Raw genomic sequence first — 8,057 nt, forward strand, 5'->3', positions numbered from 1 at the left:
TGTGGTAACTTCTGTCCTCACAACAGGCACAACCATCCCAGCAAGAAGCTCTCATTTGTTACCTCTTTCCTCCACTTTCTTCAAACATTTCATGCTCAAACATATTGAGCATGTTCACTTAAATTAACCGTTTCTATGACCAAAATGTCAAAATTGAACGTCTCATTTCATATACCTGAATCCATGCTGTTGAGATGTGACCTCTATTTACTGGCACAACTTTCTGAGCTGGTTACTCCAACCAAGGGTAGTTTTGCTGCTCACTCCCTGCATGGGTCTTAGTGCTGCTCACAATCCCCTGGAAGTATGTCCTTGTGGAGACCATACTGCTCATTTCACCTTTTGGAGTAAACTGCAGTTGGTACCATTGCTTCTTTCAGATATCTTCATTTGCTGTTATTACTATGCTATGAAGTTCCTTTGTCTGGAATAATTATTAGTAAAGAGTTGTTTGGTCACATAAGAGTTAACTAGCCTGGGAGTTAACTAGCCTGCTTAGCTATTCCCTTATGCCAGTTTTATGAAGATATAAGCCAGTTTTGTTTGGTTCTTTTTCAGCAAAGGGGGAACAATGCAAACCTGTACTAGCCTGTGATGACACAGAAGTTACTTGGCACAGCAGCAGATGCAGAGCACACCCCAGTGCCCAAGACTGCGAGACCTGCTGGCCAGACTTCAACACAACCTTCCTGAAGAACTGAGGGCAGAGCCACATCTTGGTGGTTAATTAGCCCTCCCTACCAGGGTGAAGGAGGTGGAGGTGAGAAATAGGTGCTTCCATGTGATCCTAAGGCTGCACAGAGAGGGCTTTATTGTCTTCAGTGAACACCAGACTTGTGCTGGGGAAAACACACTTTTTTTACTTCTTACAGAAGAGCTATCTTTTCCGAGACAGCTTGACAAAGCCCAGGATCATACAGGCAAGTAAGAAGTCTAAAACACCCTTTATCCTCATGTAAAAGAAGCCTAAGAGCTTTCTCACATATACAGAGGAAGAGTATTGGGCTGTAATACTGGATTTGAAACAATCTAGCCAAAATATGACAGATGCAGAAACCTGATATAGCAGTCAAAAAACTTCCCAGTGCATTTATAATTAAATATAGGACTTAGGAATGAAAAGATTCTGTTATCCTTCTTATTGGGTTTATGTAGGTTTGGCTTTGGACTAATAGCTATTTATAGAAATAGGAAATAATAATCTAGATAATAATATGAACTCTGATGGTTAATTTTAGGATGCTCCTTGGTACTAGGGTCCTCCTATGTCCTGGGACAGATACAGGAATACCACTGGTCAGGGACTGCTGCCTGCTGACTGTGGGATGGAGTGTAAATCACTACCAGGTACATCATTTAAGAATAAGTAGCTACATGAAGATTATTTGTGAATTTTGATGGGGCTGTGAAGCCAAGTGGTAAGCTACAATTTTTTAGGGTCAAGGAAATAAGAAGGCTCATTCTCTGCTTGAGGGTGCCTGGTGAAAATGTGTAAAAATCTGCTTTCCAAGAAAAATCTTTTGGCAAAATTATGGATTCTGAATACAAGCTCCATTTATTTGTTCACAGACTTCAAATTTTATAGGCAGAGTTATAAATTCATAACAGTTTTCCTGAGTGCTGACATTTTCCATTTTGGAATACTAGTGAAATGCAAGATGTTCACAGGCACAATTATCATTGTATATTTATAAGAAAGGCTCAGCATTGTGACAGCATTTGAATATAAAAATCCAAGATACCCACATATTCCTTGAGTACCTAATTAATTGCATGTCTTTATTTTGCATTCAAATATGTTTTAATCTTGGTTGAAAATTCCCTATGAAATTTACTATTTCTGATCAAATTTTGAAAACAAAATTACTGCCTTTGTGCTTGTGTTAATAATAGATACAATGCAGTTTAGATGCAATCAAACATTTAAGCTAATGTTAAAGGGAAAACAACCAAAAAACTGACACAAAATCTGGATAGTATGTCCCAAAAGTGCAATACATTTAAGATCATGGGGAGAGTAAAGGGCTAAGAGACCAGTGGCTTAAAAATATTATTCAGCTTTTCAGGTAAGGAATTGTTCTTTTTAGCTGGTATTCCATGATCTCTTACAACAGCCTTGGTTCTTTTCTTTCCAGTCAATCAACGATGGAACAGGCAATGTATTAGCCCCCTAGATGAGACTTCTCAACAGTGAGTGCCTGACGCTACTCTGATATGCTTTGAAGCCAGAGTACCATGGGTATTGGAAGAGGTCATATAACATTGAAAGAGAAAGAATGACGCAGGCCTTTTCCTGTCAGTGACTCAGTTTGAGGCCCCCAGTCTGCTACTTGCCTGGACTTTCCTTAGCCCTAACCCAGAACGATTAAGTTCCCAGTATGAGTACTGCACCACTGTAAAAGATCATGGAATGCCACATAAATGGTGTCACCTATCCCTTCTTGTCTCTAAAAGTCATTCAACATCCGTAGTCCTCTAGCTTCTTGTAGCACGAAATTGCTTAGAAATAACCACAGTGCTCATCATAACACAATACGTCCAGAAACATAGGGAATCATTCCCCACTCTAGAACACAATATAACACAGAGAAAAACCCCTCTTTCTATCCACAGGGCACAATTAATATCCAGTAAGCTACCACCTGTCAGGACTGCTACATTCTTCATTTCTAACCCTCATGTCAGGCAAAGCTTGCAACCAGGACAGTAAATTTCTCCTGTAGATAGGACAGGGAACTTAATTTATTTCTTTGCTAGGTTTTCCAGGGCCTTATATGCCAGGGCTACATTCACTTTATTCTGGAAATTTTCTATAGGTTGAAGTTAAGGTTAGCAATCCAGGTGCCTAAGGAATTCTAGGATATTTGATATGTTAAACATTATTTTTGAAAATTTTTTTAAAATTCTTTTGCCAGCTATGTGACATTCCTCGGAGATTGTGAAGGGTTTAAAGCCAAATAAATGGAAAATTAATGTACCTGAAAATCCAGCAATTGTCCAGATAAAACTGTTGGAGGATAAAGCAACAACAGTATTGAAATTACTTTATTATTAATTCACTTGGTTTATTCATATCAAAGAATTAATGCAGTTAAAAATACAGGATTTTTTATGATCTAATCCAATCTTCCTGTGTCAATTATATGCATACTTTATATTTCAATATCTCAGAGCTGTAAAAATAATTTAAACACTTCAGGCTGCAGATCAATGCTTTGTTATATTTGGAAACATTTTGCTTATATTCAGTAAAATGTATTATTTTCTAAATCTGCAAATTTATCAAGTGTGAGAGCCACTGAGCAGTATCTAATACATATATACCCTACTGGATAATCTCCTTTATACTTGACATCTTCTTGTTAAAAAAGTAATAAAGTAATTTATCACAAAGTTCAATTTGTTTGGTTGAAGAGAAATACTTTTATGTAAGTCTGTCACTGAAAATGATGGAATAGTCTATTGGAATGAACACAATTTTGAAAACATAGATGAAACTGAATTAGAGGTAATTACAATCCAGCTAATCTGAACAGACAGCACGTCTACACAACAAATTCAGAGTAAATAACGTCTGTTCATCTTGTGACTAGTGTTTCCTTTTTTTACTGTCAAGCTAAAGGAAACTTTGGAAAAATTAGTATTAGAAGAGATTGTTTGAATAATTTGAATTTATCCTGCAAAAAAAGCCAAAGTCAGGTGAACAAAAGAAGAGTCATTAGGGTCTGGGATGATCTGAAGGCAGTGTTTACACATGGCCCCATTCATACTGTCTCTAGACCTTCATATTTGGGGGGATCCAGGGCAGATACCCAGGTATCAGATGTGAGTCAGCTCAGAGCAAGACACAGAGTTACTTGGTTTGCCCATGGACAGGACCACACTAAGAATTAACTCAAGTTAGAAAGCAAGTTAGCTGCACTTTCCTATTTGAATTGAGGAACATAGAGATCTGTTAATTTATTGCTCTCCAAATAACACTGTTTCACACCTGGAGGCATACCCAAATGCAAAAATGCACAATTTCCTAGGAAACAGCCCTAGTCTTTTATATTAATCTCCAAAAGGAAAATTGCCATGGTATGTACCTGTTTCTAATTATAAGCTTGTTGCTTACAAATAGCTATTTTTAATTAAAAAAATCAAACAGATCTCCCTTCACACTAATTTTCAGCTATAGAAAGTCACTGTACTGCATCTATACAGGAATTAAAGAAACTTATTCTATCTTCTACACCTGCTAGGTGACTAAGGAAAGACATTTTACCTGTATATGCCTCATTTTATTCCTCCACAAATGGAAATAAAGACACTCTTCTTTTTCTCATAGAATCTCTAAAAGTCTTGTAATAAAATGTTCTAGAAAACAGCCTGTTACTCCTAAACTGGTCGTTCTGCACTATTTTCTGTAAGCAGTGCATGTGTTTGCGACAGACAACTGGAAGTAAGTTCTTAAATCAGTGAGTTCAGTCCCTTGCTTGGATTATATCATCATTGCATCATCTCACAAAAGCCACAAAACCCATTAATACTTCACAGAAAAGCTGTTAATATTCTTTTTACCTGCATTGAACTTCAGTCTGCCATGCAGGTAAAATAGGTGAGTAGCCTCTGCTGGAAGTACCTCTCCCAAAATGTTTTAGGAATACCTTTACTTTTTTTTCCCACGCTTCTCTGTGGTATCTCAGAAGATACCTGTGCTCACATAACAACATTTCTATGCCTCATTCAGCTTCAGCTGATAAATTCTTTATTACTGCAGAAATCTTCTTATGAGTCCTTAAGCACACAGTCTTCCATTTTATACACCATTAAATTTAATCCCATTTCCACCACTGCGGTCCCCAACATCATGCTGTTCTTCCTGACCTGACTATTTATTGACAAAGTCATGCTAGAAGAAAGTTTTATCATCACAGACTTGGTTTTTTGCTAAGAAAATTAATGAATATATTAATAAATTACTTTTATGAGCAATTTTTGAGGATCCTCACTGTTGCCTTTCTCTGGTGACTTACCCTGTGGAGAACACCATTTTCATTTCGTCTTTGAGCAGTTCTCCTCCTACCTTCAGTTAGCTGCACTAATACATTACCCACATTACAATTAGCTCTCTTGTTCTTCAGTCACACTGTGATATTCTTAATGTAAAATGCTTTCTATATTTAATTTAAGAAATAATTTTATTTTTTAAAGAAAATTCAGAATTGCTTGACATAATTTAAGTTTATGTATCACTGTGTGTTTCATCATTTTTTCCTTCAAAATTTGTTTCAAAGCTGTGCAATCTAATTCGTCCTTCAAACTTAAACACCTGACTTGACCTTCCAAATTTTAATGAATCAGTTATCCTAAAAATGCCTAAATTCACCACATGCAAGAGAGAAAAACTGACATTTTAGAAATTCTTCAGAGAAAAAGCCTGTCTACATTACTAGGATGTTAAAACACAGGCTTTCTAAAAGTCTTCAAATACCATTTAAAAACTGTAAAAAAAAGATTTTATATAATTTTATGTCTTTGACTTGTCTTTCTTGTTTTCATTATTCTTAAAACTGTATTGGTGCTTTTCTTTCTGTAATTTCCCTCCATGTGAGAGTGAAATTCATCTCAATTAATCTTAATTGTCCAAAGTATGTATGCCTAGTACAAGGCACTGTCCAAATTCCCATACAGTAAAAAGAGAGACCAGAGCTTCTCAAAGTAGTCACCCCAAAGCATTGTCCAAGATATGTGAGATGAAATAAATTTGGCTGTAATATATTTCTTTCCATCAACTAACAGGAAACTAGGCAATTATAATGAAACAAGATGCTTAAAGTTTAAACAGTTAAAGTTTTAATTGGTTTAAATTAGGGAAAATTAATTCTACCCTAAAAGATAGTTTTTCTTTCCTGTATTACCTAATTTTTCCGCAAATCAACTTTTTTTTTTTTTTAACTACCTTGGGTGTCTATTTTTGCACTACTGTCCATAATAATAAAATGAGAGAATCCCAAATATTGACATGTATGTTAATCTGTCTGTGTTCATACTGGTTCTCCCCTTGTTCTCTGTTTTGACTAACTTTCTTTTTTTTTTCTTAGCGAGTTTTAGCTGTTTGTGTGCAAATAGACTTGAGTGGTTTAGCACACTTCAACTGTACTCCAGAGCTCTATGGTTTCTGTCAAAATTATAAAAAAAGGTCAGCTTCATGGGAAAGTTTCTAAGTATTCAAAAATTATGGCTCAGAAAATCTGCCAGCTTCTATTTAAACTGAAGAGATTAATAAATAATAATAAAATAATAATTTAAGAACTATAATCCAATGATTTTTCTCCACAGCCTTATGGAAAATGTGAAACATCCAGAAATGCCAAAAAGAAAGAGACAGAGGGAAAGACAGTGGAGATGCCTCAGAATAGCCTGACTACGAAAGCTAATGCTGTAAATTTCTTGTTTCATGTTAAAACACTGAGTTATGGCAACATCGTTTGAGAATATTGTTACTTAGTTTTCCCTAGCCCTTTCTGTGGATGATAGCATTGTCAAATAATCCTCTGTATGTTTCTGTGAGTTCTTAAAATCTCCACTAATCTGATTTTGATTGGTTTAGGGTATACTACATTTCAGAGCACCTTAGTCCAGATGCTAGATATTTGCCCCACTTGCAATCCTGTTTTCAGTTCTATTCTGAAGTAAATCTATTGTGTCGAGCTCCAGGTCTACTTGTCTGTTGGAGAGTTTGACACAGTGACATCTCCTCTGAAAATGCCATTGAAGTTCAGGTCTTCATGCAACTTTCATACATGCCTCAAACTGTTAAACTTTTTCAGAATGCTGGAAGCATGAGTGTACCCAGATTGGGTAATGAAGGAAGCCTTACTAAATTCCTTTTAACAGTCTGTCCTAATCCAGGTGATTGCTAAGAAAAGAACAGCAAATAATTATTTGAAAAACAAGATACAATCATGGGTTCTTCAAGAATGTAAGAAAAAGATAACCTGATCAGTGAGTTAATAGGCACACATCTATTCAGACAGGCACACAGGGATGGATGAGCCTGGCAGGCTCCCTATGCCTTTGAAGCAATCACTCATTAGACACGTTAGCTATTATTATTATCTGTTTGTGCTACATAGCACTAGGAGCCTCCTGCTGAGACTTCAATGCCATTGTGCACACAGTAAGGGAGTACTGACAGCCTCAACACATTTCCAGACTCAGTGGTCAGAGATCAGCAAATAATTGCATTATTTGTATACAGGGGGTGGAGGTACATAAAAATGAAACAACCTGCTCCACAACTTGTCAGTGATGCTTCAGGGAGGAGTCATTCTAAGGCAGCTGGATGACTTCTGGTAGCCAGGCCAGTTTGAGCATTCTTTCATAACATTGTTGTGCTATATTCTTGTTGTGTTGTAGTTGTGTTGTTGGATTCTCAAATTGGATTCTCCCATAAGAGAAATAATTTCCATGACTTTCCTTTAAATTATGAGCTGAATATCAAATACATGTGGTATACACAGCAACTGTGCCTGGAATAGATTTCTCAAAGTTTCAGCTCATGGAAAAAACCTAGTTGTCTTTCTTCTTGCATTTTCACTTATATTTGTCTCTCCTTTTAGCCTGCTGCTAGAGACTTATGGAGAAAAGGAATGTTTCCCAAAGAAAGACAAATGAGATAAGTTACCAAATTAGTTCATTTCAGTTGCTTTTGTTCAAGTGACAGCTCAAAAGGACAGTAGGCTAAATGACTCAGAAGCGTGAGAAGAATTTGAGTACAATTTATTATCTTGACATCCTTTATATAATCTTTGTTTTGTGCTGTACTTCAGAAACTGTCTCATTAAATAAATTTCCAAACATTTCATTATTTGCTTTACCTAAATCTATTTTTAAGCAATTTCTTTTTCACCATGGGAAGATTCATTTTTTGACAGACATCTGAGGACTGTTCACAGCATTTTTATATACCTCTTCATCACATGCTGCATACATAGCAGGGGCACCTGTCTTAGAATTGCTGTTTTAATGGGTTTTGTCAACTTTTGCCCCCCCCCTTTTTTTAAGATTTG

Source organism: Neopelma chrysocephalum, unplaced genomic scaffold, assembly GCF_003984885.1.
Source record: "Neopelma chrysocephalum unplaced genomic scaffold, ASM398488v2 Primary Assembly neopelma1_43, whole genome shotgun sequence".
Lineage (NCBI taxonomy): Eukaryota > Metazoa > Chordata > Aves > Passeriformes > Pipridae > Neopelma > Neopelma chrysocephalum.